This window comes from Mustela erminea, chromosome 2, assembly GCF_009829155.1.
Source record: "Mustela erminea isolate mMusErm1 chromosome 2, mMusErm1.Pri, whole genome shotgun sequence".
Taxonomy (NCBI): Eukaryota; Metazoa; Chordata; class Mammalia; order Carnivora; family Mustelidae; genus Mustela; species Mustela erminea.
Genome location: NC_045615.1, coordinates 124144382 through 124169332, shown reverse-complemented (window position 1 = coordinate 124169332; position 24951 = coordinate 124144382).

Sequence of the window (24951 nt, the reverse complement as noted above, 5' to 3'; positions counted from 1 at the left end):
ATGATTAGTCTTGTAAGCCTTGTTCAGATGTCCATCTTCTAGTCATACATTCATTGAGAGGATATCAATATCATACAGTATAAACAAAAATTCTCGAGACATGCTGGCATGGTTATATAGGAAGTGATTTCCTTAATAATGATGTGAACTTTAAGTTTAAGTGGAACAAAAATGTGATTTAAAAAATTTATTTCAAATACAATTAAAGCTTTTCTATCATAAGGAATGAAGCTTTGAATTGTACGTTACCTGGAGAAACTGGTGAAACATTTGTGAACTTCAGATTCTAATTTAAAATCAGATTGAGTTTTTCTTTAATGTAACTTTTATTTTTAATAAATTCCTAAGAAATAGGCAATTGTCATAGACCGATTTTTATGTTATTGTAATCAATTAGAAAAAAAAAATTGTATACTAAGAAATGGCCTGATATCAAGGAATTAAGCAGAATGAAGTTTTAAGATTTTGGTCCTCTAATTATTAAATGAATGATTGTGGTCAAAACACACCATTAATGATTATACTCTAATATGTTCTGACTTTGTTTGTATCTAGCTAAATAAGTCCCAGTGAGACAGGGAAACTGAAGGGACCCCATAAAATAAAGCTTTCAGTTTTTTTTTTTCCTCCCTTGGCTCCTTTTCTTCCTTCTATTCTTGCTAGGACCTGCACCCTCACCTTATACATGTCTTAATATATGTCCCTCTTGTCAAGGGCAAGGAGTTAATGATTTCTTTGGAGTATTCCAGCACAATTGATAACATCTAAGGGGTGACCAAGCAAGGTCTTCGCATATGTTTTCCAAGACTACTGACTCCAGGCATCCTGATGCCAAGACCCCTGGCTCTGGGGTGTAAGTGACTTATGGAGGACATCTATACCTTCACCCTTGTTTCATTAGGCCGTAGATGGCCAAGGAGACAGTTACACCATAACACCATCCTCAGTAAAAATCCCAGATCCCTCAAAAAGATGAATGACACTCATTCTTCTTTTCCTTTCTGTGTCTCCCAGATGTTGTCTGTGTCAGCTCTCTAAATATTCAATAAATTCTGTTCCCACTTCCTGCTGGCTCATGTTTGATTTCCATCCTCTGCAAAGCGAAGGACCCTCTTGGCCAGAACTATGGAACCCCTCTGGGTCCTCGAACAAAGCCTGCTTGTATCACCAACATTTTAGTCATAAAGGGAGCCTGCTTCCCTCTCTCTCTCTCTCTCTCTGCCTGCCTCTCCATCTACTTGTGATTTCTCTCTGTCAATAAATAAATAAAAAAAAATCTTTAAAAGTCTACTTCAATTGGAGCATTGTATTTTGTAATATTGTATGTGAGTGAATTTATGTAGGATGGCTATTTGGAAATGTGATGGGAGTTAGGTATTGAGATTTATTCAATTGATAAAGAAGATTAACTTTTTTTTTTAATCTTTTATGCTACCTCACCAGGAAAAGAAAGTCTTGAGAAACCAGTCTTGTGAAAATGATAATTGATGTCATGGAAAATAAATAGGTTGAAAACAGCTTGATAGTTAAATGCTTTAAGTGATTCCTCAGCTCAGCCCTCAGTGGGATGCTTTCCTCATTCAATGACTAGATGAACTCATCTGATGTGCACTACTTAATGCGATCTGAATTAGAAAATGCTTTGATTAGACAGGAGGCAGGATGTAAAGGATAAGAAGTCCTTCTTATTCCTTTCTCCAAAACTTGAACATATATGAGCGTTAAGAGGTAAATTGACTGCTTTTTAGACTTGGTAAAATTTCTTAGAGTGAATAAATTAAAGAGTTTCTGATAAAGTCTAACTCATTAAGGATGACACTTTAGGTCACCCTGTTTTTCTGGAGGCAAACCAACATTTTAGATAGACTCAGACTAGTTAAGTTTATTGATACATTTCAGTAAACTGTATTGTATTGCTGGTATTAAGGGATGTCTAACCACATATATAGGATGATGAAAGGTGATGACACAATAACTTGAGATAGATGTTACACTTGTATTATCCTTATGGGAAAATTTCAAGTGAATTCAAATCCCATTTACACTATTCCATGAAAATCTTGAACTATTGAGCTACACAAATTATAACTTCTTGGTGAATTCATTCATTTTATTAAAACTCCCACCAATATTTGTTGAGGAGCTATCACTTACCAAATAGACATTACAGTTCTACTTTGAGGTCTTGGTAAGATTCTGCCTCATTAAATGACCTCTACTGTGATAGAGCACATGAGAAAATAAATTGTGTACCCATTTTTCTTGTATTTCTCTCATCCTTTATTATTATAATAGAGATAAAAATAAGTTATTTGACATCATCTACAGATTTTGTCACCAACTTATTAAACAAGGTATAATTACCAAAAAAAGTAAACTAAAGAAGGAAAGACAGAGGTAAGAATACATGATATGTCAAAGTAAAGTCAAAGCAAAGAGTAATAATAGATGAGGCAGAGAAATGAAGAAAAACAGAAAATGAAGAAAAATGTTTTCACTTATTCCCTGAAATATATGCAGAATTATGAATAAGAAAACCACTCAAATTTATTCTTGATGAAAAAAGCATATTATGTTAAAATGTTTTCTAACACTGACTTTGTATATACATTTTATACATGTAGAACATGTATAAAAACAGAAAATGAAGAAAAATGTTTTCATTTCTTCCCTAAAATATACGCAGAATTATGAATAACAAAACCACTCAAATTTATTCTTGATGAAAAAAAATCATATTATATTAATAAAATGTTTTCTAACACTGACCTTGTATATACATTGGCCCAGAATATTTTTAGTAGCAAAATAGAGACTATAATATAAGGGCTAATGGTTCTCAGTTCAGTGTGCCTTTCTAATCTTTATAATTATGATATATTTCAACTACAGAGGAAAAGAGTAGGAAATGATATAATTAAAACCGACCCATCACTAGGCTTAGTTGCATCTTAATATCTTGTCATAATTTCTTTGAATTGCCTGACTTAATTTTTTCTCAGTGTACATTTCATAAAATACAAGCTCCTCACATAGTATGTAAGAATCACTATTATTTGTTATCCAACATATCTATCACTTTTTAGATTCCATAGGCTTGAATTCTACTTCTAGTTCTTACTTTATATCATGTTTTTGCCAGTATGCATTCTGCCATACATGTGATTTTCTTACTTGGTGGAAATTTTACAGGTTACGAATCCCTCTGATGAACTTGCAGAAATACCTGAAAATCATTAGCCACTTCTGGCTATAGATTTAAACTTGCCAAGCTTACTAACAATCATTGTCTCTTCTTAAATGCATATTTACTATGTCCCAGGCTTTCTACAAAGCATATATATATGTAAAATATCACTATATCAATCACGATATCAATCTTATTATCATGAGGGGTGGTGATGAAGAAAGAATTCTTAGGAAGATTAAATAACTTGCTCCAGGTCACTCTGATAAGAATGTCTGAATTCACAGTCAGACCTCTGTGTCTACAAAATTCATGTCCACTATCACCAGATGTTTAAATACAAAGATATGTTATTTACTTGAAACTTTATAGCTGTCTCCCACAAGCTAGGTGTGATATCAGGTCATTAAAAAAAATAAAATTCATCTTTAACCACTCTTAACCACTGCCTCTCTTTAGCCTCCTTAAAAGAGAAGGATGAAGGCAAGAGGAGCTAAGATTGCAGAGTAGTAGGAGGACCTAAGGCTTGCCTCCTCCCTTGAATAAATATCAAACCATTCTGAATACTCATGAAATTGATCTGAGGACTCACAGAGCAAACTGTACTACTAGAGGGAGAGAGGAGGCCACAACATGGAAGGCAGGAGGTGCAGAGATGTGGTTTGGGGAAGAAACAGATCATGGGTTCTGTAGAGGGGAGGGAGCCTCAGTCACAGAAAGAGGCGAGAGAGAGAGAGAGAGAGAGAGAGAGAGAGAGAGGAGTGCACAGGGGATGATAAAAGGAAAACACTTTCCCAAAACCACTGACAAGTGGGACTGATTTTTGTGTTTTTGTAACCAGTGGGGCTTGAAGTCTGGAGTTTTAGAGGTCCGTGGTGTGGCTGGTATGGAGTCCTGAGGGCACTGGAGTGATCCTGTAGAGGAGGCCGTCAGATAACCTGGGGGCACACAGCACAATCTGAGGATAACCTGCCATGCATTGGGAAAGACAATTCCCCCTTCTTGGAGCATATCTGAGAGAGGTGGCATTGTCTCTCTGGGGACAAAGGAGCTGCTGGATGTTCCCTCTCCTCAGCATAGGTACAGAGATACCCACTGAGAGCAGCCAATTTGGACACTGGCTCCTTGTGTATTTTGCTCCAAATCCTAAGTTCCTGTGCTCTGGTGCAACTGTCCTTCCAGAAAATCTGATTAATCCCAGAAAATCCCAGTGAGACCATCCTCCAGAAGACCAGCAAAGATCCCTGCCACATCAAGTCCCTAAAGTTTGGAGTTTTAAAATTCAGTCATCTTGGCTGGGATAGAGCCCAAAGTACATGGTGCTGCTCTAGGCTGGCAAGCAACTCGACACAGTGTATAGCAGCTATCTGAAAAATGCCTAGGATGCGGTGTGGAAGGGGTTTATTTGCCCTTCTGGGAGGACTTCCTTGATAGCAGCAAACATGCCTCAGGGAACAAAGACGCTGTCCGGTACCATTTCCTTCTCCCACCTCTCAGGATACACTAGCTTCATTAAACAGCACAGTGCTGACACAGGCAGCCTCACCTGCTTTCACCAAGTTCTGCATCTCTGCACTCTGCTGGTCCTGGTTTCTCTGGCAAGTGTGCATGAGAGGCAACACAGTGAGGGCCTCCCCCACAAGACCAGCACAAACCTATACTGCACCGTATCAACTGACCGTAAAGTTCTGTAAAGCTCCAGCTCTAGTGGAAATAGAATCAGGTATCATTTAACAAGCAGACCAGAGCACACCTAGTTAAAACTCAACACAGACTGGCCAAGATCCAAACGTTCCCCACTGCAGGCAAAGAGAAGTTCCGCAGACGACTGATTGGAAGGTTAGAGCAACCATAACACAGCAGCAGAGTGCATGTACCACACTCCAAGGACACTTACTAAAGCATCAGGCCCTGGACACCTTATGACCTCTTCTTCATAAAGCCATTACTCTCAGGAGCAGGAAGCATAACTTCATAGTTATGAAAGCATAGGCTTTCCTAACATACAGAAGACAAAATGCCAAGATGGAGAAATTCATCTCAAACAAAAGAAAAAGAAAATATCATGGCCAGGGATCTTAAAAAACAAAAATAAAAACAAAAACAAAAAAACCAACAAAACAAAACAAAACGAAAAACACAAAACACAGATAAAAGTAATGTGCGTGATCCAGAATTTAAAGCAACACTCTCAAGGACACTAGCTGGGATAGAGAAAAGCATAGAAGATGTCAGGGAGACCCTTACTGCAGAGATAAAGGAGCTTAAAGCCAATCAGTCCAAAATTAATAATGCAAAAACTGAATTCAGACTGACTGGATACAGTGACCACAAGGATGGGAGAAGCAGAGAAACGAATAAGTGATATAGAAGATAGAATTATGGAAAGTAATGAAGCTGATCAAGAAGCACAAAGAAAATCTTGGACTGTGAAAGTAGACTTAAGGAAACCAGGGACTCCAAGAAGTATAAATACATTCATATCATAAGAGTCCCAGGAGAAAAGGAGAGTAAAGAGGGCAGAAGATTTATTTGAGGAAATTGTATCTGTAAACTTCCCAAACCTGGAGAAGGAAACAGACTTCCAGGTTCAGGTAGCACAGAGAACTCCCATCAAAATCAACACAAACAGGCCAACACCAAGACATCATAGATAAATTTGCAAAACAGAGAGATAATGAGAAAAAAAAATCCTAAAAGCAGCAAGACAAAAGAAGTCCTTAATTTATAAGAGGAGATAAGGTTAGCCCCAGATCTCATCACAGAAACCTGGCAGGCCAGGAAAAGAAGCATCATGATATATTCAATGTAATGAATGGAAAAATCTGCAGCCAAGAATATTCCATCCAGCAAAGCTGTCATTCAGAATAGAAGGAGAGATAAAGAGTTTCCCAGACAAGCAAAACTAAAGGAGTCATGGCCACTAAACAAGCCCTGCAAGAAATAGTAAAGGGGAACTTTGAATGGAAAAGATAGACCAAAAGTGACAAAGACTAGAAAGGAACAGAAAAATCTCCAAAAACAGTAACAAAACAAGAAATAAAATAGCAGTAAATTTCTATCTATCAATAATTACTCTGAATGTAAATGGACTAAATCCTCTAATCAAAAGATAAAGGTTATCAGATGGATTTTAAAAAGGACCCATCTATATGCTGTCTACAAGAGACTCATTTTTATACCTAAAGACAGCTACAGATTGAAAGTGAGGGGATGGAGAACAATTTATCTTGCAAATGGACATCCAAAGAAAGCTAAAGTAGTCGTACTTACAGCAGACAAACTAGATTTTAAAACAAAGACTGTAAGAAGACATAAGAAGGGCACTAAATTATAATAAAGTGGTTTATCTAACAAGAGGATCTAACAATTATAAATATTTATGTCCCCAACATGGAAAAACCCAAATACAAAAAATAACTAATAATAAAAATAAAGAAATTCATCAGTAATAATACAAAAATAGTGGGACTGACTTTAACATCCCACTTAGATCCCTGCTAGATCGCCTAAGCAGAAAATCAACAAAGAAACAATGGCTTTGAATGATACAATGGACCAGATGGACTTAACAGATATATTCAGAACATTTCATCCTAAAGAAGCAGAATCTACATTCTTTCTGAATACATATAGAGCATTCTCCAGAATAGATCACATACTGGGTTACAATCAACTCTCAACAAGTACAAAAAGAGTGAGATCATACCATACATATTTTCAGAGCATAAAGCTATGAAACTTGATGTCAACCACAAGAAAAAAATCTGGAAAGATCATAAATACATGAAAGTTAAAGTACATTACTAAAAAATGAATGGGTCAACCAGGAAATTAACAAAGAAATAAAAAGTACATAGAAACAAATGGTCCAAAATCTCCGAAACAGCCATTATAAGAGGAAAGTTTATAGCAATACAAGCCTACTTCAAGAAGCAAGAAAAGCCTCAAATATGCAAACTAACATATGGAGGAGCTAGAAAAAGAACAACAAATGAAGCTAAAGACAGCAAAAGCTCTAATATAGAATAGAGCAGAAATAAGTGATATAGAAACAACAACAACAAAAAAACCAGTAGAACAGATCAATGAAATCAGAAACCGGTTATTTGGAAAAAATAAAACTAATAAAATTTATAGCCCCCTAACCATACTCATCAAAAAGAAAGAAGAACCCAAATAAAAGCACAAATGAGAGAGGGAAGATCACAACCAATACCACAGAAATATGAACAATTATGACAGAATATTATGGAACATTATATTCTAACAAACTGGACAATATGAAGGAAATGGACAAATTCGTAGAAATATATGAAGTACCAATAACTGAAACAGGAAGAAATACAAAAATTTGAATAAACCTATAAACAGAAAAAAAAAAGAAAATTGAATTAGTAATCAAAACTCTCCCAACCAACAAAATCTGAGGGCCAGATGGCTTCCCAGAGGAATTGTAACAAACATTTAAAGAAGAGTTAATACCTATTTTCTCAAACTGTTTCAAAATGTGGAAATGGAAGGGGGAACTTCCAAACTTATTCTATGAGGCCAGCATTACCTTGATTTCAAAACCAGACAAAGACCCCTAAAAAGAATTACAAACTAATATCCCTGATGAACATGGATGCAAAAATTCTCAACAAAATACTAGCAAATTGAATCCAATAGTACATTAAAAGGATCACTCACCATGGTCAAGTGGGATTTATTCCTGGGTTGCAAGGTTGTTCAATTTACACAAATCAATCAACATGATTCATCATCACATTAATAAAATAAAGGATAAGAATTATATGATCCTCTCAATAGAGGCAGAAAAAGCATTTAACGAAATATGGCATCCATTCTTACGAAAGTTTTTTTTTTTTTAAGATTTTATTTATTTATTTGACAGATCACAAGTAGGGAGAGAGGCAGGCAGAGAGAGAGGAAGGGAAGCAGGCTCCCCAATGAGCAGAGGGAGCCCGATGCGGGGCTCGATCCCAGGACCCTGAGATCATGACCCCAGTACAGCATCCATTCTTAATAAAAACCCAAGTAGAGATATAGGGAACATATGTCAACATCATAAAGATCATATACAATAGACCCACACATAATATCATGCTTAATGGGGAAAAATTGAGAGCTTTTCCTCTAAGGTCAAGAAGAAGACAGGGATGTCCACTCCCATCACTGTTGTTCAGTATAGTACTGTAAGTCCTAGCCTCAGGAATCAAACAACAAAAGGAAATAAAATATGATCCAAATTGTTAAGGAAGAAGTCAAACTTTCACTACATACAGAGGCAGTAAACCCAAAAAATTTCATCAAAATTTGCCAGAACTGCTACATGAGTTTGGTAAAGTCACAGGATACAAAATCAATTACAAAAATATGTTGTTTTTCTATACACCAATAATGAAGTAGGAGAGAGATAAATCAAGGAATCAATCCCATTTAAAATTGCACAGAATCCATAAAATACCTAGGAATAAACTTAACACAAGATGTAAAATATCTGTACTTGAAAACTATAGAACGCTTATGAAATAAACTGAAGATGACACAGAGAAATGGAAAAACTTGCCATTCTCATAAATTGGAAGAACACATATTGGTAAAATGTCTATAGTATCCAAAGAAATCCACAAATATAATGCAATCCCTTTCAAAATACCACCAGCATTTTTCACAGAACTAGAACAAACAATCCTAAAATTTGTATGGAAACACAAAAGACACCAAATTGCCACAGCAACATTTAAAATGAAAAGCAAAGCTGGAGGCATCACAATTCCACACTTGAAGTTAACCTATAGTGACCAAGATCAGTTACAAACCTATAGTGATCAAGACAGTATGGTATTAGCACAAAAACAGACACATATATCAGTAGAACAAAAGAGAAAACCCAGAAATGGACCCTCAACTCTATGTCAACTAACACTCAACAAAGGAGAAAAGAATATCCCTGGGGGGTGGGGGGCAATCTCTTCAATAAATGGTGTTGGAAAACTGGATAGCAACACACAAAAGGATGAAACTGGACTACTTTCTTATACCATACACAAAACTGAATTCAAAATGGATGAAAGACCTAAATGTGAGATAGGAAATGATAAAAATTCTAGAGAACACAGAGGTAGTAGCCTCTTTGATATTGGCCATAGCAGCTTCTTACTAGATAGTTCCCCTGAGATGAGGGGATCAAAAGCAAAAATGAACTATTAGGACTTCAGCAAGGTAAAAACTACTGCATAGTGAAGGAAACAATCAACATGGGGAAAGATACTTACAAATGTGTTATCTATTAATGGGTTAGTATCTAAAATACATAATATACAATACATATATTTTTATATTTTATTTATATGTATAACATATATTTATATACAAATACAATACATATATGTTATTTATATATGTATTAAAAATAAATAATATATTATGTATATTTTATAGATATAAATATGTGTAATATACAAATATATTTTATATATAACATATTTTATATATGATACGTATAGAGCTTTTAAAACTCAACATACAAAAACCAAATAATCCAGTTAAAAAATGTGCAGAAGACATAAATGACCTCTTTCCAAAAAAGACATCCAGATGGAAATATATCACCATCATTAGGGAAATACAAATTAAAACCATCTTGAGATATCCCTCACACCAGTTACAATACTTAAAATTAACAACACAAGGAGCAACGGATGTTGGAGAGGATGTGGAGAAAGAAGAACCCTCTTACGCTGTTGGTGGGAATGAAAACTAGAGCAACCACTATGGAGAACAGTTTGGAGGTTCTTCAAAAATTTCAAAATCGAACTACCCTACAACCTAGCAATTGTCCTATTACGTATTTATTGAAGGGATATAAAAATGGTGATTTGAAGGGACATATGCACCCCAATGCTTAGAACAGCATAATCAATGATAGACAAATTATGGAAAGAGACCAAATACTCATCGACTGATAAATGGATAAAGAAGCGGTATATATGGTCAGTGGAATATTACTCAGCCATAAAGAAGAGTGAAGTCTTGCCATTTGTAATCACATAGGTGAAAGCTAGAATGTTATATTCTAGGCAAAATAAGTCAGTCAGAGAAAGACAGATACCATATGATTTCACTCATATGTGGAATTTAAGACATAAAACAGATGAACATAAGGGACCAAAAAAAAAAAAAAAAAAAAGAGAGAGAGAGAGAGAGAGAAGCAAACCATAAAAGAGACTGTTAACTATAGAGAACTAAGTGTTGCCATATAAGTTGGGTGTGGGATGAGCTATATGGTGAAGGACAATACGGAGGACATTTTTAATGAGCACTGGGTGTTGTTTGGAAGTGATGAATCACTGAATTCTACTTTTTTTAAAAGTTTTTATTTTTATTATTTATTTGAGAGAGAAAATGAGAGAGAGAGAGGAAGAGAGGGAAAGACAGCAGAGCGGGGAGGGTCAAAGGGAGAAGCAGACACCCTGCCAATCAGGGATCCTGATTCATGAATGGATCCTAGGACTCCAGGATCATGATCTGAGCTGAAGACAGTTGCTTAACCAAATGAGCCACCCAGAAGTCCCTGAATTCTACTTCTGAAACTATTATTACACCTTGTGTTAACTAATTGGAAGTCAAATAAAAACTTGAAACTACAAAAAAATAAATTAAAATTTAATCACTAAAAGTAAGGGGAAAATGGTGCTTAAGTCACTCCATGTTGTTAAGTTGTTTTATAGATCATCTATGTCCATAACCTATACTCCTTTCTTCTGCACATCCACAAACTCATGAAATTTGTTGGGGGGGGGGTGAATATAAAAAGGAAGAGTAACAGTAAAAACAAACAAACAAAAACAAAAAAGGCACCCATCTTAACAGACAGACTGATGACTGTTTGGCTTAATTCTAGGAAATATTGTGATTTTGGAAAATTACTAGATCGTTAATGAACACACACACACAAACACATGCATAAAGATATATGTAAAAATACTTCTAAGTTCCCCATGCAGTCTTCTGTGTTTCACCAGTACTTCTATAACAGCTAGCTTACTAGAGTTGCAGCTGGGAGTTTCCACACTGTAACATCCTTTGCAGGGCAGCCAGCTTAAACACAGCTTTGAAGTCACCCTTTCCTTCTCCGTAATGATTCTTTATTGTGGTGAAATAACTCTTTAACTTGGATTAATGACCTTTCAAAACTATGCTTGAGCTTTGTCTTAAATCTCTCAGTGCTTCCATGCTGAAAAAACAACGACTTGTTAACTTTCTTTAGAAAAAACCTTGAACTTTTCCACCTATTTGGCTCTATTCAGACAATCGTCACCCCTTAAAAATAATACCATTATTTTCTTTCAAGTTATGCCGCCACTTAAGTCCAATTTTCCGCCTCTCTAAAACTTTTATTTTTTAACCTGACCACAATGATGCCTCCCTAATATAAAATGGTATGTGTACTCGTGTTAAAGCAAAATATAAAGTAAATTAACATAGAAAGTAGTCTATTTTTATCATAACTGCTATGGACATATAGTTATTCATTTTAAATTATTTATTTGTTTGTGTAGATACGCAGATATTTGTTTATTAAGAACCAAGGCTATGCAATATTAACTTCTAAGAAAAAGAAATCTTCTTCAATGTGATTATTAATAATTGCACTCTGCCTCATCTCTATAATTTTCTCTCTGTGTCCATCTCTCTCTTTAGCTAGGTAGTACGTACAGATAGTACACACACAAATGTATATGTAAATACATAATATATAGGTGTTATATGTATTATATTTATTTATATATGTACACATACTTCTATATTCTACATAAGCTTATTGCTCCAGAAATAAATATAGCTAAAATTTTGTCCAATAAAAGTAGTAACAGGCTGGGAGGAAAAAGGAAGAAGCATAATTAAATATATGTACAACAATCAACCAACTGCTTTTTGAGCAGTAGTCTATGTCTCTTGTAAAATGGAATGAATATTCTTATTCTCACAAATATATGAAATATATATATGTACATATATATAAAATACATACATATTTATATGTAGGCTTTGAAAACTTTAAGGCACAGTGCAATAAACTAATAAAAATTTTAATATTAAACACACATACACACAGAGATTCTAAGCCCATATTACAATTAAAAAAATCTCTCCATTTTCAACCTTTTGGTGTTACTGTCAAAAACACTCATTTTACCATCTCAAATCATTTCTCTCAATGTTGTTGTGTTGAAGGGAGTGCTTTTACAGTTCACTAACCTTCCTATTCCAGTACCCAAGTGCTGTACTATGTTATTTTAGTACTAACCATCTCAGCACAGAAAAAGAAAATTTATTTTAATGTCTCAAACTGATAATCTTCTTTCATGGATCCAATTAGAATAAACACAGGAAAACACTGACTCTAAATGGATTTAAATATCAATCTATTTCAGTTTAGCATTACTGTTATTCAAACTGAAATATTTTTTAATGAGGAAAGATGTTTCAGCATGACTTTTCTATGCTAAGTTTGCTTTTTATATGATATATAAAGTATGTTTTTCATATGATATACTACATTCTGGACTAGATTAAATTTATGTTATGATGCAAAATCTGTTTAAAAAATATTCAGGCCAGAAAAAAATAAAGATTATTCAGGTACAGAAACATTACCAACATGAAGAAATAATATTTACTTATTTAGATGTAATAAACAGTATATAAATCATTAATTTTGGACAATGGAAAAATATTTATTAAACCATATTTGTTTTTTTACAGAATGACTGGGTGAATTAGGGTCGCTGGATCCAGGCTAAACCTGTAAGAAAATGCCACTGAATTGTCAAAATAGAGAGGAGTGCTCCAATGACCTAGGGCCGCTATCAGTGACAAGACACACATATACTGTCTGTTTCCTGTTCTCAAGTCGCCCTACAGAACTGGATAGAAGTATTTTGAATACATGTGTAGGTCATTTGAAGAAAATCAGCATGTGATTGTGTTATTCTTTCCAAGGAGGTGGGGTTCTTTTCCTTGGGTTTTCTAAGCAACTTGATTCTGTTCCGCAATGATATACTGAGAGGTGCATTTTTGTTTTCATTCCAGGTGAATACCATGTGAAGACAGTGTTTGAACTGAAAGGTCATTACAGTTACCTAACAAGCAGGTGAACTGGTGAACTGGTCATAGCAGACTTTTTTTTTTTTTTTTTCCACATTTGGTGTTCATGATCCATGTTAAAAATGACATTTTATAACGAAACTGTTATGCTAATAAATTGTCCTGAATAATATGAAACTATGGCAATACCGGATGCATGCCCCCTTCCTCATCATAGCTACCACTTACAGAGTACTTCTATTTTTCACGGTCTCATGCCAAAACCATCATAGATGTAGTTTCTTTTATATGTTTGTTTTCATCTTTACAGCCATTATATCAGGTTCGGAATAATCTTTATCACCTGAAGATCAAAGAGAACTAACTGGGCCAAGAACATACAAGTAGCAGACAGAGCCTGGCGTCGGGTATGATTATCATCCACCACCCCTTCCCTCCCGCCTCGTCGGTCCACTTCACCCACCCTGTTTGGAATCCGCCTGCACCAGGCTTTGTCCAGGTTTTCCTAAGTCTGCACATGCGCAGCTTTCCTCGTTATGGTTACGGGTGGAAACCTGAGACTTTGAACTAATGAAGCCTACCTCAGTGCTAATGAAACTGCTTGTTGTACGTAAACGACTGCAGTCATGAGGTGTGAACTAGTCAGGCTGTAGGTGTACCAAGGATGCATAGGTCTTTCTGTTCTTACATTTCAACAACTGACTCAGAGTGCATCACAGACATGCTTCCTCAATAAACAGTGCTGACTGATTAAATAAAAATATAACTGGGGCACCCTGGTGACTCGCCCGATTAAGCCTCTACCTTCTGCCCTGCCCCCGGGGGGGTTAACCCAGGGTCCTGGGATGGAGCCACCACGCATCAGGCTCCCTGCTCGGCCTGGAAGCTTGTTTCTCCCTCTCCATCTGCCTGCAGCTTCCCCTGCTCATGCTTTCTCCCTGTCGAAAAAAAACAAAACAAAACAAAACAAAACAAAACAAAAAACAATATATATATATATATAATTTTTTTTTTTAATGAAAGAATGACTGATGGCTATAGGGACCATCGATACTGGACTTGAGTTTGGGTCATATATATATATATATATATATATATATATATATATATTTTTTTTTTTTTTTTAAATGAAAGAATGACTGATGGCTATAGGGACCATCGATACTGGACTTGAGTTTGGGTCTTCTGTACTTTTAGACTCCATATTAGTCAAATAATATTAACTGTAGTAAATTATTAAGAAATCGTATTTTTTTTAATCAATGCAAAGGTTTAGTCATTTTTCTAAGTGCTTTATTTTGTGATCTTATAATTTAATACTACAACCATATTCTGAGCTAAATATTATTAACCTTTCTGGCAGGTAAGTAAACTAGTGTGCTGACAGAATAAAGAACTTGTTTAAGGCCACACATCTGGTGAGTGGCTTGTCCAGGACTGAGTTTAAACCTCCTTACTCTAACTCCAATTCCAAAATCATTTATTTCTTATTAGGTCTTATTATTTAAGATTTCTGTTTTGATCTGTCATTAAAATAGCACACTACATGTTTAATTCTTGAATTAGAGTTCGTAAATGTTTTTGTATGAAACTTTTGCGTGAAAATGTATTTAATTTATGAAAATATATATGTATTTATGTGTAGTTTTACAAATGTGGCAGAGAAATAAAAGTCACAATTACTTGAACAAAACAATATGCTCTTTAAAAAAGAACATTTAGAAATTCAACAGTTTTTAAACTACTTAAAATTAAACTTTCTATACACTTCTTTTAGTATTTGAAACATTGTAAATCTCTCTATATTATTTTTAATATTAATTGTATATCGGTTCTATTTGCTTTCACAAATCAAAAATAAGTACATATCAATTTTTAAGTTATCTTTTAAAATTGTCCCTGTGCTTTCTTTCTTGAGAGAAAAATGTATGCTTCCTCACCCAAATAATGCTCACAGTAGTTAAAACATCTTGAAAATAGATTTATTATGGAGTAAATAACATGGTTTATCCAGTTATAGAAAAAAATAGCCAGTAATAGAAAAAAGACAAAATTAAGGTTTCTTGGAAGTAATAAAAGGTCAATTCAATTTAGGACAAGAGAAACAAAGTAAATGGAATTTAAATGCATATAAACCATTTATAATAACATCATTAATTTCTGCACTTGGATGAAAAATACAATTTAATATCAAGGAAAACCACTTTTTGTACCAAAAAACAGTGTAAGATGCTGTAAATAATATTAACATTTTAAAGCTGTTGATGACATTCTTTATATTGAAATTTTAATGAAATGTTTGAAATAACTTTTTGGTATTTTACTTAAATAACTCTCAAAACTACATCTTATGTGGGTATATGTAAGAATGCTCTCTTACTCGGAAATATCTTTAGATGCAAAATATTTAAAATATGAAAAGCTCAAGATTTAAGGGCAAGTTCACTATATTCATTTCTTCTAAAAAACATAGTAAAATGCTTCAACATGTTATATCTTGAGGATATAAGAAAACTAATTTTCTTTAAGCTTCAGTAGCATGTAGATAAAAATGAAATCACCTTATATTTTATACCCAACTTTTGTTGACTCTGATGTCAGCCGTATTATTTCAGTGAACCAGTATTCCCACAGATAACCTTTATGGAGCCGGTGATAAATGCTACATCTTTTTCCTCCTACTGTCCTTTACATACATCTCTTTGCTCATTGAAATCAAGTCAGGTATATAGAAATGGATAAATGTATATCTACAGATATACACATCTGGGTTTTGTAGGTCTATGACCTAACTTATGCCTAAATGTCAGCTGAGACCCAGAAGCCTCATACAAAAACAATTCTGCAATATTAATACTGTGACTCCTTCTTCAAAGTTTCCTATATTTTTTTCTCCTTTCCTCTTCTCTTTTCAACGTTTTTATCCCCCTTTGTTTTGTTCCTCCTTCTTCTCCTCATTCTTCTGTTTTAAAATACATAATTTCATCATTTAAAAATTATGTCACGGTACCAAGTTTTATCCTGCATTTTTAGCTCACTCTTAAGTGGTGGTGATTGAGTTATGATTATGGACCATTTTTTAAGTAACAAGGGTCAGGAGTGAGTTTGGTTCATGGCTGAAAATAATGGACCAAGTAAGAAATCATTAAACCTCGCAAAGTGTTTAGAACCTACTCATTTCCAAATTGCAAATAAAGACAGAAATGGCCATATGAATATTAACATGTTAATTAAGATAGTAATGGTGCTTAGCAATAAAAAATATTTAAAAAGTAGATTTTGAATAGTCTGAAGAGTTTACAGACAGCCCATGTAAGTTTTTCTGAGTTCATTTCTATATTTCAAGGCATTCAGCACTCTTAATATCAAATACTGAAGAGAAAGAAATAAACAAATTCATTTTGATGGTTTGGACAAAGAAGAAAATGGCAGAATGCAATTACTTTTTCCTGGTCTCGAAGTATAAGATGCCTTTATTGTCTGGGCATTTGTTGATCCCAAGAGTACACAAAATAAGCATTACAAATACTAATCTCCATCTAAGGAACTAGGTCTTGGAAATATCAAATTCAGCAAATTCCTTTTTACTTGTTTTTCCCCTTTTTTCCTTTTTTTGTTCAGTGATTTTTTTAAAAGTCCAAGCTATTATATCATCTCACACACTCATCTCTGCAGGCATTTCTAACATACAAGTCTCCCTCTTTGTTATTTGTTTACATTACAACAGTGACATTATCATTGTTAACCCAATTGCCTGTAATGCTTTGGTAGAACTTAACATATCTATACTCAAACATGTTTTTAACCTTAATTTGTAATTTTGATACTCAGTTGGTCTAGAGGCTTGTTTAGAAAACATGTATTGATTCTTCTCCTACCCACTTCAGCCCCCATGTTGCATCACCACTTCCTCATATCAGGGAGATCATATGATAGTTGTCTTTCTCTGCTTGACTTATTTCGCTAAGCATGATACGCTCTAGTTCCATCCATGTTGTCGCAAATGGCAAGATTTCATTTCTTTTGATGGCTGCATGGTATTCCATTGTGTATATATACCACATCTTCTTGATCCATTCATCTGTTGATGGACATCTAGGTTCTTTCCATAGTTTGGCTATTGTGGACATTGCTGCTATAAACATTCGGGTGCATGTGCCCCTTTGGATCACTACGTTTGTATCCTTAGGGTAAATACCCAATAGTGCAATTGCTGGGTCATAGGGCAGTTCTATTTTCAACATTTTGAGGAACCTCCATGCTGTTTTCCAGAGTGGCTGCAAGATGGGATTGGGAGGGAGACACACCATAAGTGACTCTTAATCTCACAAAACAAACTGAAGGTTGCTGGGGGGAGGGGGTTTGGGAGAAGGGGGTGGGATTATGGACATTGGGGAGGGTATGTGCTTTGGTGAGTGCTGTGAAGTGTGTAAACCTGGTGATTCACAGACCTGTACCCCTGGGGATAAAAATATATGTTTATAAAAAATAAAAAATTAATTAAAAAAAAAAAAGAAAACATGTATAATTTGAGCTGATTTTACATGGTGTAAGAAAATTATTTTGCATTTTAGGAACTCAAAGCTATGCCCACAGTTCTTGTCTTCTGCTGGTAAGTGTCCCTCAAAATCTAATGTTACTTAGCCTTCTAAATATATGTAATGTTATCTGTTTTCTTTGTTTACCTCTTTCCAATTGATTTCTTATGAAGAATATTATTTTTAATTACCCTAGTATGATTACAATACTGATTTCTGGAATTCTATCACAGCATTTATAGGTAGTATTACAGAACTTCTACATCTAAATAGATATGTAAGAAGTTTAATAGTGCCACTGCTAGATTTCATTTCAATAAACCCATTATTCAGTAACTTCTTTGAGATATATTAGATTTTTCTTAATTGTTTACTACATCTTTTTTTACACAGTGCACTAGACTGATAATCATATGTGACAAAAGGATATTAATCTCAAATATTTGAACTTAAATTTCAATATATCTAAAAGCTTACTAAATACAATGGAAGTTATATTTAACAATAAAATAAAAAATAAACATATTCACATCGTGAATGTATATGTATTCACACAGTGAGCAGTAAAGTATATAAAATAAACACATTCACATAGATAAGTAATGCCAATCTTATGCAAGTTAAGGAACTTAAAAATTTTGATATATTTTGAATGATCATAAAAAGAGATATATAATCTTAAAAAGAGATATATAATCTTAATATTAACTTTATTTCAATTGTTTTTCTGTGAAAGCACCTTTGGAAAGAAATTTATTTGACATTTAAAGCCAAACAAATAGATATTAAGAAAAGGTACTAAAATATTAATCAAAATACTAATACAAAAATTAGATTTGACACTGCTAGGATATTTCATTAACAAATGAATCTTCCAATTATACTTATTATTCGATAGTCTTAAATTGGAAGAGATAAGCTCAGATTATGGAATTAAACAAAGACTGTAACATTCAAAAGGTCATTATGTAAATCCAAATATGCCTCACAAAATTATTTCAAAATACCTGAAATTGTGATGGTCTCGCAAAAAAGCATTAATATGGCCAGTATATAATTAAATTCAAAATATATGTTTCAAATCATAAAATTGAAAAAATATAAATCATGTATAAGTGCATTCTGATTATAATAAAATGTAAACCTCTGTGAGATAAAGTTGATAATATGGATTCCCAACATATCTTTTAATGATATGCAAATATATTGTGCTTAGAAAATTTTATAGCACAATTTATGATCCCATTAATAAATAAACGTTGAAAGTAAGATGATATAAGGAAATGGCCTGTCATTATTAGTGCGATTTTATCATTTTTTAAACCAAAATCCCTGATTGGCACTAAAAATAAATATGTAAATTTAAAAACCACCATGAAGGGATATATGTGGATTGATTGATTGATTGATTGATTTTATTTTATTTTTTTTTAAAGATTTTATTTATTTATTTGACAGACAGAGATCACAAGTAGGCAGAGAAGCAGGCAGAGAGAGGAGGAGGAAGCAGGCTCCCTGCTGAGCAGAGAGCCCGATGTGGGGCTCGATCCCAGGACCCCGGGATCATGACCTGAGCCGAAGGCAGAGGCTTTAACCCACTGAGCCACTCAGGCGCCCCTGATTGATTGATTTTAAAGATTTTATTTATTTATTTGACAGACAGAGATCATAAGTAGGCAGAGAGGCAGGCAGAGAGAGAGGAAAGGAAGCAGGCTCCCCACTGAGCAGAGAGCCTGACATGGGACTCGATTCTAGGACCCTGAGATCATGACCTGATGCAGAGGCTTTAACCCACTGAGGCTTTAACCCACTGAGGCTTTAACCTCAGTGGTTAAAGAAGGCAGAGGCTTTAACCCACTGAGCCACCCAGGCACCCGAAGGGATATATGTGGATTTAATAAGAGTAGCAATTAATTTTGATTTGAGAGAAATAAAAATACCATAATATTTACAGTCCATTAATTATATTACAATTGTTTTATTTTTTAAGAAGGATGTAAACATGTTAATACATATGTTCTAAAAAATAAAATAGGACATTTGAATATATAAATGATTGATAATTCTCTTAAACTACAACCTGTTTTAGTTCCTACTTGAGAAAAATACGAAGGAATGGAACAAGAACACTATATGAGGTCCATACTAAATATTAGGGAGTTAAACTCTCTGCCTCCTTGAAGGGCATTATATACAAAATTTTTTAGTATTCTTTATGGGGGATTTGTTTTTCCCCATCATTTATTTACTGAGTCAACCATTTTTATAGCAATATAAGCTCATGAATATGTATTTTGTATTTTGAGGTATCATCCAATACCACTTTATTTTTTTGCTCAAATTCTATCAGTTTGCCTTGGGGGTGCTCCTTAGTTGGCTCCTGAGCCTCATTGACCTACGTCTGTGTGCTGGTTGTAGCATAATGTGCCAGGTTCCTTTTACAGATACCTACCCGGTCTTATGATCAGCCATTTCTCTAAAGACCTTCCTTTCCTTTTACTGAAGAATGATATTTGGTCAAGATTTGCCTCTGCCTGTTTTTGTAAATAAAGATTATAGGAGCCTAGCCAGTTCTTTTGTTTCTGTAATAGCTGTGGTCAGTTTCATGCTTGGTTGTTGCACAGGCTGCAAACTCCCAAATATTTACAGCCCCACCCTCCATAGAAAACATTTGCTAAGGCTGCTGTATAACAAGTCAATCACTGGTTTAAAATAAAAAAGCTCAATCAAGTAACAATTTGTTTGGTCTTTATAAAGTTATTACTGAGTGAAAAACTAGTTCTTAGCATTGAGTGTATCATAATTAACACGCTATCGTACAAGTCACTTAGGCTTTTCTTGCAAATATAAATTCTACAGGTTGTTAAAAGAGAAATATCAGCTTGAATTTTGTGTGAAACAATTGGCTTTATTTTAATGCTTATTCTTTTTTTTTTTTTAAAGATTTTATTTATTTATCAGAGAGAGAGAGGGGGAGAGAGCGAGCACAGGCAGACAGAATGGCAGGCAGAGGCAGAGGGAGAAGCAGGCTCCCTGCCGAGCAAGGAGCCCGATGTGGGACTCGATCCCAGGACGCTGGGATCATGACCTGAGCCGAAGGCAGCTGCTTAACCAACTGAGCCACCAGGCGTCCCTGCTTATTCTTTTTTGACACCATATTTTGGAAAGACATTAAAACAAATACCCAGTTGGCATTTTTAAATTTAATAACTAAACCTTTATTTTTATTAATTTCATATCTGTGGTGCAAGTTACTTGTTGAATTAAGACAGAAAAGTCAAGAGCAAGTAATGAGTGCTTCCAATTTAGACACCAATTTAATTTCCTAGAATTTAAGCCTTAATTCTCTGATTATCTGGCCATTACATTTCTTACCCCACTTTTGTGCCCCACCATACTTTCATATGTACCCATTCATTTTTGCAAACTAAAAACTCCCCAAAACATGAAAAAAGTTAACCTCTGGATTATGCTATTTCTTGTTCTAATAAACAGGCTAGTGTTATTATTTCTGATATCTCTGAAGTTGCTAATAAGAATGTTCTTAATAACTGCATGTAGCCAATTGATCTTCTGCTCTATCTTCAACTTTTCCTTGGTCGTTTTATTTTTTTTTTGAAGGTGGTATATATTGGATCATATTTCTAATGTTTATAAATAATGAAAAAGAATTTTTATAATATCCATATGGTTTTCTTTTTACAAGGTTCAGAACATGTTAGAAGCATAATTAGAAGCATGTTAGAAACATAATTCAGCATGTGAAGGAAAAATACTTAGTTATATTATATAATTATTTTTGACTCTATACTGGAATTCTAACATTTAATTGATATGATATTTGGAAATCCTTATGAAAAAATTGTTAGTTAAATGATCAGACTGATTGTTTTGTCTCAAACAACTTACTAAATTGGTATTAAAAAGACATACTTCAGGGGCGCCTGGGTGGCTCAGTGGGTTAAAGCCTCTGCCTTCGGCTCAGGTCATGGTCCCAGGGTCCTGGGATCGAGCCCCACATCGGGCTTTCTGCTCAGCGGGAAGCCTGCTTCCTCCTCTCTCTGCCTGCCTCTCTGCCTACTTGTGATCTCTGTCTGTCAAATAAATAAATTAAAGAAAAAAAAAGACATACTTCAGTGTATATGATTGTAAGAATCATGCAAATTAAAAAAAACACTTTATTTTAGTACTTAAAACAAAACAAAGAACTGGTTGGTTGTATTTTCAGTAGGCACAGTTTTGGCAATGCAACTAATGCAATAAATATTATAGACAAAATATCAACCTCTTGGAGGATTACATTATAAAGGAGAAACATACAATGGAAAAATTGTAAAAAAAACAAACAAACACATTTTATATAGTCTAGCAGTGGTAAGTGCCGTAATAAGGCAAGATAAAACAAAACCCACTGTGGTAATGGTGTACTTTTCTGAAGGGAAGCTTTTGAGCAGACACTATGATGTGATGGAAGGTAGTGGATGCTGCGATATGTGTTCCAGATTGTTCTTTGGGACAGATGGACTTATTTTCCCAGATCCTGGGAGTGTCGGCACTTGTGTCTCTTTGGATGTGACTCAACTGAAGTGATTGGCTTCACCCCAGGTCATATATCTTTCAAAGGGAGCTTACATCCAGAGACTGGCCAACATAGGGGATTCTTCAATGACCCTTCCGGTTTCTGGACTCTCCAGGAGATTAGAGGAGACCTTTGTTGAGACTGTGATAATCTCAACCTCTCTCTCTGCCCGATTGTGTCTTCCTTTCTGTTCCACAAGTGCTGACCCAGCCTATTATTTATTCTGTCTCAAAGCCTTCTTCCCAGAGAATACAAACTTCAATGTGAAGTAAGCTATATAAAGTTTTTAGAGGAGTAACTTTCTAGTTAGCATAAATAGCACTTTTAAAAAAGCTTTGATAAGAAAGTGAACAATGTACATAATAAGAGTAATATTTCAGTAGAATGGCAGGTAGATCACGAGAGGAGAGGATAAAACACCCTCAGACAGGTAAGCAGAGACCAAGTATGAAATAACCTGTATACACTCATGAAGGCATTTCTTCATAAAGATATAGAAGACCTTTTAAGCATTCCAAGTATAGAAGGAATTTACATGATCTGCCTTTTCCAAAGATAACCTAACACCGGGTGTTGGTTTTTCAGAATGAATGGGTACATTGACTATTGATCAGAAGTCATCCCATTTTTTCCCCAAGTATCAGCTGTATTTCTCTAAGAAACATTAGTTTAAATTTAATTGAATACAAGAAGATTTATTAGTCTACTCTTCATTCATCTATCCACTCATTCTTTCAAGTCCTAATTACTTAGTATATACTCTGACAAGACAATGTGCAAGGTGTAGTAAACATACCAGTTATTTTATTTCATAGTGTAAGTTAATTCTAGAACAAAGTGAAGATAACAAAGAACAAATTACATAGATAGTTATTTAGTTGTAACTGTGTTAATTGTCAAGAATAAGGAGCATAAGGTATTAAAAGTTTACTTAATAAGGACCATGATCTCACTACACAAGGATCAGGAAAGACATTTTAACATTTTTCAGAGTTTAAAACTTCTTCTAATAAGAGGCATTAACAAGTAATCGACCAGAAGAACCGGCAGACACACGGACATGGAATAAATATAATACATCAGCCAGGATCCCAGGAATAAATAATGACACTTAAATTATCATAATATGAAGAGAGGGTCTACTTGAAGTAGGGCCTATCTCTAAAGTGTTGTCAGGGTTTAAGGAAATAACTAGTACATTGGATCTGTTAGTACCCTTAGTCTCGTCCATGAAGGATGAAATATAGAGAGAAGTTACTGAAAAAGTTTGGAGAAATTTTAATAGGACTGACTTGAAAGGAATTCTGACCTTGGGGCAGTAACTCAACCAAAAGTAATTCTAAAAGAGGGAAGGAGAATCAAATGCCTTGACTTTACCCTCCTCCCTCATTCTGCTTTTTGGGAGGAGACCCCATTGGCCAAATCTAGCTGTAATTCAGATGGCCAGGGTATCTTTTGAGAGTAGCCCAAACATATCCTCCTGGGGCAGAGAACTTAGGTAAAAGGGTTTATGCACTTAAAGCTCTCTGGCATAGCCCACAGATTTACTCATTAGCAGCAGCCATTCCTTCTATCTGGATGAAAACTTTTCTCTAACACTGAGCATGCATAACATTCCGTTTAAATTAGATAGAAGTATTTTTAATTTTTTTATTTACTTATTTTTTAAAGATTTTATTTGTCCGAGAGAGAGAGAGCACAAGCAGGGAGAACAGCAGGCAGAAGGAGAAGCAGGCTCCCCGCTGAGCAAGGAGCCTGATGCGGGATTCGATCCCAGGACCTCAGGATCATGACTTGAGCTGAAGGCAGCTGCTTAACTGACTGAGCCACCCAGGCATCCCAAGACTGAAGTATTTAAATACATTTTAGATGCATGGCTTAATATATTGTCTTTCTAGAATATAACCTTTCTTTGATTTTTTTTCAATTTATTTGCAATCTATTATGACTTGAGTACAGCAGATGTTAAAGTTCAATCTACTTAAATTGAAACTGCTGAAAAAATATTTCTACAGTTTTTCACACATTAGTTTTAGGGAATCTAGCCTTAAATTGGGGAAATTAAGCCTTAAATCAATCTAATCATTTTTTCTTTCCTTTCAGAAATTTTGAATTCAACTTTATGTTTTACTTTTCCTTTCACCTGGTTGTTAATACTTTGCATTATTTAGAAGAGAAATATTTGATAAGTATTAATTCTACGACTGTGTGAGGTAAGTACTATTAACAGCTTCACTTTATAGGTAAGAAAATGAGTAATTAAGAGTGCTATTTTATAAAAGTGCTAAGATTTTAAATGAAAAACTTGTGCATATAACTATTCAACTATGCTGTCTATCTAGACGATCCTACTCTGAAGGATTTCTATCTCTTGGGTAGAGTAACAGGTGTTCATGACCTTCTGCTTTCTATTTCTTTTCTTTTCTTTTTTCCCCCTGTAATGACTGGGTGTTGTTGTTGGGATACCTATAAATAAAGCAACAGATAATCTTAGAAAATAATTCATACTCTTTGGATTGGGATGACTTTTA